Source organism: Leuresthes tenuis, unplaced genomic scaffold, assembly GCF_036924035.1.
Source record: "Leuresthes tenuis unplaced genomic scaffold, fLeuTen1.0.hap1 SCAF_103, whole genome shotgun sequence".
NCBI classification, from domain to species: domain Eukaryota; kingdom Metazoa; phylum Chordata; class Actinopteri; order Atheriniformes; family Atherinopsidae; genus Leuresthes; species Leuresthes tenuis.
The window spans coordinates 115,598-124,025 of NW_027325457.1; the positions used below are offsets into that span (position 1 = coordinate 115,598).

The window sequence follows — 8,428 nt, forward strand, 5'->3', positions numbered from 1 at the left end:
AATAAGCTTATTCTCGGATTCCTAAAACTTTTGATTTGCACTTTCTTTTACTGCAAAGTACAACGTTGTTTTTTGTTGAAATCTATCTAGACATTGATAAATACCAGCCGAAACTCTGCTGCCGCTTTTGATAATTTATGGTTGGGCATTCTTACCTTTTCTTACCCGCTTTTTACAAATTATGATCTTACATTCACACCTACTTGCAGTCGAACACCTTCTCATCCACTTATGATCATGTGCGGTTGGGCTTTCGCACCTTTTCTTACCCGTTTGTGAGTAATTATGGCTGGACATTCACACCTACTTGCAGCCAAACACAACCTCTCCCGCTTTTGATGATATATGGTCCGGCATTCTTACCTTTTCTAACACATTTTTCAGCAATTATGGTCGGACATTCACACCTACTCACAGACGAACACCTCCGCTCCCACATTTGATAGTGTATAGTCGGGCATTCTCACCCTTTCTCAACAGCTTTTTGCAAATTATGATCTGATATTCACACCTACTTGCAGTCGAACAGCTCTGCTCCCGCTTTTGATTATGTTTGGTTGGATATTCGAACATTTTCTTAACTGCTTTTTACAAACTTTGGTCGGACGTTCACACCGTCTTGCAGCCGAACACCTCCGCTTCCGCTTTTGATGGTATATAGTCGGGCATTCGAGCCTTTTCTTACCCGTCTATTACTTACTATGGTTGGACATTCAAACCTTCTTGTAGCCGAACACACCCGCTCCTGCTTTTGATGATGTATGATTTGGCATTCGCACCTTTTCTTACCCATTTTTCAGTAATTTTTGGTCGGACATTCACACCTTCTTGCACCTGAACACCTCTGCTCCCGCTTTTGATGGTGTATAGTCGAGCTTTCGAGCCTTTTCTTCCCCGATTTTTACAAATTGTCGTTGGACATTCAGACCTTGCAGCCGAAAACCTCCGCTCCCTCTTTTGATCATACATTGTCGGGCATTCGCCCCTTGTCTTACACGGTTTTTACAAACTTTAGTCAGACATTCACACCTTGCAGCTGAACCACCTCCATTCCCTGTTTTGATCATGTGTGGTCTGGAAATACTATCTTTTCTTCCCCCGTTTGTGAGTAATTATGGCTGGACATTCACACCTACTTGCAGCCGAAAAACCACCTCTCCCGCTTTTGATGATGTATGGACCGGCATTTTTACCTTTTCTAACACATTTTTAAACAATTATGGTTGGAGATTCACACCTACTCACAGCCGAACACCTCCGCTCCCGCATTTGATGGTGTATATTCGGGCATACGAAACCTTTTCTTACCCGCTTTTTACAAACCATGGTCGGACTTTCACACCTTCTTGTAGCTGAACAACTCCGCTCCCTCTTTTGATTGTGTACAGTCGGTTATACAAACCTGTTCTTACCCGCTTTTTACAAACTATGGTCGGACATTCAAACCTTCTTGTAGCCAAACACATCCACTCCTGCTTTTGATGATGTATGGTTGGGCATTCGCACCTTTTCTTACCCATTTTTCAGTAATTATGGGTGGATATTCACACCTTCTTGCAGCCAAACACCTCCGCTCCCTGTTTTGATCATGTATGTTTTGACATTCGCACCTTTTCTCACCTGCTTTTTACTATTGTCGGCCAATCACAGCTTCCTCTCCACCATACTTGTATGGTAGGAAATTCTCATCCGAAGACCTCTCCTCCCGCTTTTGTTAATATTTAGTCGGGCATTCGAACCTTTTCTTACCCACTTTTTACAAATTATGGTCGAACATTCACACCTACTTGCAGCTGAATACTTCCGCTCCACCTTTTAGTGATGTATGGTTGGCATTTGCACCTTTTGTTACCCTCTTTTTATACTGATTGCTGAAGATTAAGTTGTTCTTTCTCAAACTACAATTTTTTTTTAATTGTTGAAACTTTATTTGAAGTGGATAAATAAGGAGGACAAACAGTTTTAAGTCACGCTGATAGAAGAAATTAATTTTATAGCAAAATCTGTATTTCGTCATATGTCGAGAGATGCTTATTGCTGAAGAAGTTCTTTCTCATTCTACAAAGTACAACGTTGTTTATCGTTGAAACTTGATTAGACATGAATAAATATGAAGGACAAAGCAGTCTTAACTTGGTTTGAGTTAATTAATTCGTTTTATAGGAGAATCCGAATTCGTGCTTATTTTCGGATTCCTGAAGAATGAGTCTGGTTCTTTCTCATAATACAAAGTTTGTTGTTTATTGTTGAAACTTCATCAGAAGTGAAGAAATAAATGAATGCCTATCAACAAATGTGGGATCTAAACTCTACTGTTTCCTCTAAAATAATTTCTTTTCTCAATTCAGAAATGTGTGTGTGTAAGTCACAACACCCGTGACACCAAAACGGCTTTCTTTTCTCTCTTTTCTCTACACTCTGCACTATGAGCACACACACCAAATCAGAAAGGCTTTTTTCTCTCTTTTCTACATTATGGACTGTGGGGACACAAAACCGCTCTCTCTTTTTTTTTTTGATTGTGTGCCAGGGCGTTGTCTCACGTATTAGATTATGCTTAAGATACGAATGGGTTTATCAGTCACATCAGAATCCATACATACTGATCCTCCCGTAATAAAATGGTCGGATCTTATCAAACACACTTTGTTTCTTGTGACAATCAAGTCAGCGAAACAGCGTATACATGTCAAGACACTGAATCAAGTTTGCCACAAGAACTCATAAGTTTGGCAGTATTGCTCTGCCGTCAGCAATCATACACCCATTTTATTTTCGTGAGACGTGCAGGCACCTGTTCATCTACTGTTCTATCACTATGAATTAGTTTATCTATTATCAATAAGGATACTTCTACAACTACTATCAAAGTATGTCCAGACTTCTTATGTTGTCAGTTGCTATATATGAATAAGTGGGTAGCTACTGACAAGCATTAAGCATGTCACACAGCCCAAACATATAACATTTCAGGACACACCACACAGTTAACAACCACAGTGAAGTGTCAAAGCCCAAACATTCAACAGGACACTTACACAACACATTCAAATCAAACAGTCAGACAACATACAAGAACATATACCCCAGCCGGCATTGCTCCCTGCCTATTTTCGTACAGCTCACTATGTGTGCGCACACCTTTATTCACAAACTCTTCAACTTATACTCTTTTACCGAAGCTGCTACAGCTCGATTGGCCGAATACCCTTAGATCCTATTTCGGTGAATTTGACATCTGCCTTACATGTAACAGATTAGCGGTTTAGCAGTTTTAATTTAGTTTGAGTGAAGGAATTCATTTTATAGCAAAATCCGAAATCGTGAAGCACTCATGAAAGTAAGCTTATTCTCGGATTCCTGAAACTTTAGATTTGCTCTTTCTTTTACTGCAAAGTACAAAGTTGTTTTTTTTGTTTAAATCTTTCTAGACATGGTAAATATGAACGACAAAGCAGTTTTCACATAGTTTGAGTGAAGGAATTAATTTTATAGATAAAATCCCAAGAGTCTGCAGAGAAAAGAGAGTGAATGCGAAGTAGACTTTAACACGGCTATGGGAGCGAGCCGAGTGTTGGCTAACCGGGAGAATTGCTTGAAAGAAACGCGACACCGAATGAGAGGTCAGAACAAAGCCTCAATACGGGATTCTCGTGGTGTTTTTGTTGCTGCCTTGTCTTTTGCATAGAGTAAAAGACAAGGCAGCCATCGAATAGGGCCCGATTGTTCCTACTTGGTCAGCCGAGGAGCAAGGGGGGGGGGGGGGCAACCAAGCAAAGCTCACCATGGGGAAGGTGGCTATACCAACTAGCCTGATGCCCTGCTCCCGCAGTGACGGATAATCGTACTCTGGTTTCTCTTCATAACATACAAGTCTTTCGCCTTTTACTAAAGACTTCCGTGGAGAGCAGAACTAATGAGTTGTTTCTATTATTGGCAGGCTTTACCTTTGCGGGTGAAGCCCTTTCTGTCTGTGCAAAAGAAATCTTGCTACTTTGCAGAGTGACTTCTCTGAGTAGAGTCGCCTTACTTGTTGCGACTGTGCCGATGTTCGAAGCTGGAGTGCAAAGTTGTTGCTTGAATGGTGCTTGCTGGAGCATGCGGGAGTGCAAAGTTATACCATTTAAAAGGGCTGAAGAGTGCTCAGTGCAGCGGGTGGGCGGAGGTGCAACGTGACACTCTGGCCACCTATGGCCATAAAAAGAACACTGCTACAAGTGCGCATTGTGCCAGCAAGGGCCCTCGGACCTGAAACAGTGGACAGTTATCGCTTCTCGGCCTTTTGGCTAAGATCAAGTGTAGTATCCGTTCTTATCAGTTTAATATGTCCTCTATACGAGGACAACATATTAAATGGATTTTTAAGAATAGGAGTTGAAAAAGAAGCTTGCTCCGTTCACTCCAAGCCTCGACCCGGTACTGCAGTGCCGCTGGGAACGGTGCGCTCTCCTCTGCTCTTGTGAAAAAGCAAACAGCGGTGCAGGATGGAAGTTTCAGGGAGCCCAAGATGAAACTTTCTTTTAATCTGCTGAGAAAAGAGAGTGAATGCGAAGTGGACTTTAACACGGCTCTGGGAGCGAGCCGAGTGCGGGCTAACCGGGAGAATTGCTTGAAAGAAACGCGACACCGAATGAGTGTTCAGAACAAAGCCTCAATACGGTGTTCCCGTGGTGTTTGTGGCTGCCTTGTCTTTTGCACAGAGTAAAAGACAAGGCAGCCATCGAATAGATTGTTTCTACTTGGTCAGCCGAGGAGCGGGGGGGGGGGGGGGGGGGCAAGCGTCTCAACCAAGCAAAGCTCACCAAGTAGGAACAATCGGGCCCTTTTCGATGGCTGCAACACCTGAAAGAGATATTGATGCGAGACCCGATCAAATGCTTTTTCAAAGTCTAAATTTAAGATGACAAGCCGGGTGTTTCTGTCTCTAGCGTAATCAATGATGTCTCGAATCAGTACGAGGCTGTCGGTGAGTTGTCTCCCTGAGATGGCACAAGCTTGGTCTGGGTGAATTACCTCCTCTAAAACAGAGGACATCCGTGTCGCTAAAACCTTGCTAAAAAGTTTACAGTCAAAGTTTAAAAGTGTGATGGGCCTCCAATTCTTTAGGTCAGTCTTATCATTTTTTTTATAAAGTAGAGTCACTATTCCCACTCTAAAACTGTCAGGCAGTCGGTCGAGTTTTTCAAAATCTTTAAAAACATCTAAAATGTCTGATGATAAAAGGTCCCAATAGGTCAGATAGAATTCTGCAGGAAGCCCGTCTAAACCCGGAGCTCGACTTCTCTTAAAACCTGTTAGGCATTTTTTTAACTCTAAAGCAGTAAAATTCTGTGTCAAGTGTGCATTCTCTTTTACGGTTTTGTCAACGAATTTTAAGATTTCTGCCGATGTTTCCAAGTGCACTGGTTTCTCTTTGTACATGTTACTATAAAAGGTATGTACAGTTTCAATCATCTCTTGTGTGGATTTTATTAAAAACCCATCTTCTCTTTTTAGATTTTGAATATACTCCTTTTTATTTATAACTTTCTTTCTTTTTCACCTTCCTCAATTTCCTGCTCCCTGCTTCTTACAAAAATTCCTTTACTCTTTATTTCTGCTAAAACTGACATTTCCTTTTTGACATCTTTGATTTCTTCTTTAAAGTCTATGCCACACTGATTTAGTTTAAAGTAGCGCTGTAAGCGTTTATGTAGTCCCATCATACATCTATTCTCTTTCCTTTTTTTACGTTTACCTTGCTGTTTAAAAAAAGTCTGGGTCGTTTCCTTCACCATTTCCCACCATTGTGCATGTGTTTCGTAGAGGTCTTGAAGGGTCTGCCACTCTTTATAACATTCCCTGTACTGACTGACTATGATTTCATCCTCCAACAGGGAACAGTTGAGTTTCCACAGACCACTTCCTACCGTCACACCAGAAGGGGGTGAAAGGGTGCAGGAGAGCATAAGGTGGTCTGAAAAGAAAACAGGGGTTAATCTAACATCAGTGGGTGGGCAATCTCTAGTAAAGAAATAATCAATGCGAGAGGCTCTGGTGCCATCATGACTAAACCAGGTGAAGCCCTCCTCTCTGGGATGCATGGTTTTAAAACAGTCAGTAAGCTTAAAATCCCTGCATATGCCCTGAAGTAAAATCGAAGTCTTATCCACTTTAAAATCTACCCCTGCTCTTTTTCTATCTTTCCTGCTCAAGATACAGTTAAAATCCCCTCCTACAACTAAAGGTACTTGCCCTAGCATGTAAAGCTGTATATCTTCTAAAAGGTCATACCTTTCATTTTTTCCATTGAAACCATAAATATTTAAGAGGTTAAAGTCTTGCCCCATAAAATTCAAGTGTGCTAAAAGTGCCCGTCCGTCTCTCACCACTGTGCTACCTTTCACCAGAACATGCGGATTTTTAATTAGAATGGCCACACCATCATTTTTATTTTGATTTGAGCCACTCCATATCGATAAATGGGGCCACATTTCCTCCCATTGTCTATGGTTTTTTAAAAAAGGTAGTCCACATTCTTGTATTAAAAACACATCTGATTTAATGGAGTCTAAGAAGGATAAAATACTCTGGGCTCTTGTCTTTGATTTCACACTTCTCACATTTAGTGTTGAGAAGGTGAGAACCATTAAAAGCATAAAGGAAAGTAGGTATGTCATTTTCGTTTTTGTAAGTTATCAAAACAAATTACACACAGGTTATTTCTTGGGAAACTAGCTCTTCCTTCATTTCTTTAGGTGAAAAGTGAGTAGGGTGATCTATATTTCCTTTTCGGACTCTCTGTGTTGGCCTCTGACGCAATGTTGCATTTAACTTTGAGTCCCTGGGGGTTGATTGCAGAGCTGAAGTTAAAAAGGAGACCTCATTTCGTGAGTCGGAGGGGAAGACTCTAGGTTCTTCCACTGAAGAACTGTCTGAAAGGGACCTAACCCTTCCCCTCTTCTCTGATACCACTGGGGAATCAGAGGCTCAGATGCCGTCCTCTTCGGCTGTTGACCTTCGGGGATGTGAGTATCTTCACTAGACTCACCTGTCTGCTCTTCCTCCTCATTTAGCGTAGCTCCACCCTCTGCCTGTGAATTCTCACAGACTTCAACACTGAGTGGTGAGGCCTCTACAGGCCCCTCCCCTTTTTGCTCCTCACTTCCAATCCAAGCTTTTTATGCGGGAAGTTTGAATTTATTGGGTCAACCTCTTCACTTTGTTCACCAACTGCCACCTTTGGTCCTTCTCTTTGTTGGCTTGACTGTGGCTTTACCGTCTTTAATTTGTTGGCAAAAGATTTAGGGCAATCTCTGAAGAGGTGATTTAATTCTCCACAGAGATTACATTTCCTGCCATTTGGACACTCTCCAAAAGTTTGCCCAATTTCTCTGCTCTTCCCACATAACACCTTGGTACAAGCCTCAACCAGGTGCCCATGCTCACCACACTTGCGGCAGAACTTGGGCTGCCCCTGGTAGTGGATGTAACCTCGGTTTTCAAGGTGGCCAGAGTGTCGCCCACCCGCTGCACTGAGCACTCTTCAGCCCTTTTAAATGGTATAACTTTGCACTCCCGCACGCTCCAGCAAGCACCATTCAAGCAACAACTTTGCACTCCAGCTTCGAACATCGGCACAGTCGCAACAAGTAAGGCGACTCTACTCAGAGAAGTCACTCTGCACAGTAAGAAGATTTCTTTTGCACAGACAGAAAGGGCTTCACCCGCAAAGGTAAAGCCTGCCAAAAATAGAAACAACTCATTAGTGCTGCTCTCCACAGAAATCTTTAGTAAAAGGCGAAAGACTTGTACGTTATGAAGAGAAACCAGAGTACGATTATCCGTCACTGCGGGAGCAGGGCATCAGGCTTGTTGGCATAGCCACCTTCCCCATGGTGAGCTTTGCTTGGTTGAGACGCTTGCCCCCCCCCCCTTGCTCCTCGGCTGACCAACTAGGAACAATCGGGCCCTATTCGATGGCTGCCTTGTCTTTTACTCTGTGCAAAAGACAAGGCAGCAACAAAAACACCACGAGAATCCCGTATTGAGGCTTTGTTCTGATCGCTCATTCGGTGTCGCGTTTCTTTCAAGCAATTCTCCCGGTTAGCCCACACTCGGCTCGCTCCCATAGCCGTGTTAAAGTCTACTTCGCATTCACTCTCTTTTCTCAGCAGACTCTTGGGATTTTATCCATAAAATTAATTCCTTCACTCAAACTATGTGAAAACTGCTTTGTCCTTAATATTTACCATGTCTAGAAAGATTTAAACAAAAAAAACAACGTTGTACTTTGCAGTAAAAGAAAGAGCAAATCTAAAGTTTCAGGAATCCGAGAATAAGCTTACTTTCATGAGTTCTTCACGATTTCGGATTTTGCTATAAAATGAATTCCTTCACTCATACTAAATTAAAACTGCTAAACCGCTAATCTGTTATATGTAAGGCA

The 8,428-nt window shown here is 42.2% G+C and overlaps 3 non-coding genes across 3 annotated transcripts; 2 read left to right on the forward strand and 1 right to left on the reverse strand.

Moving 5' to 3' along the window:
• Positions 1-3,844: 3,844 nt before the first annotated feature.
• Positions 3,845-3,958, forward strand: LOC140287009 (U5 spliceosomal RNA). Its single transcript, XR_011911394.1, has one exon. It is a non-coding gene; the product is annotated as a U5 spliceosomal RNA (small nuclear RNA).
• A 308-nt stretch (positions 3,959-4,266) lies between these two features.
• Positions 4,267-4,450, forward strand: LOC140286991 (U2 spliceosomal RNA). Its single transcript, XR_011911380.1, has one exon. It is a non-coding gene; the product is annotated as a U2 spliceosomal RNA (small nuclear RNA).
• Positions 4,451-7,703: 3,253 nt separating this feature from the next.
• Positions 7,704-7,817, reverse strand: LOC140287004 (U5 spliceosomal RNA). Its single transcript, XR_011911390.1, has one exon. It is a non-coding gene; the product is annotated as a U5 spliceosomal RNA (small nuclear RNA).
• Between the last annotated feature and the right edge of the window lie 611 nt (positions 7,818-8,428).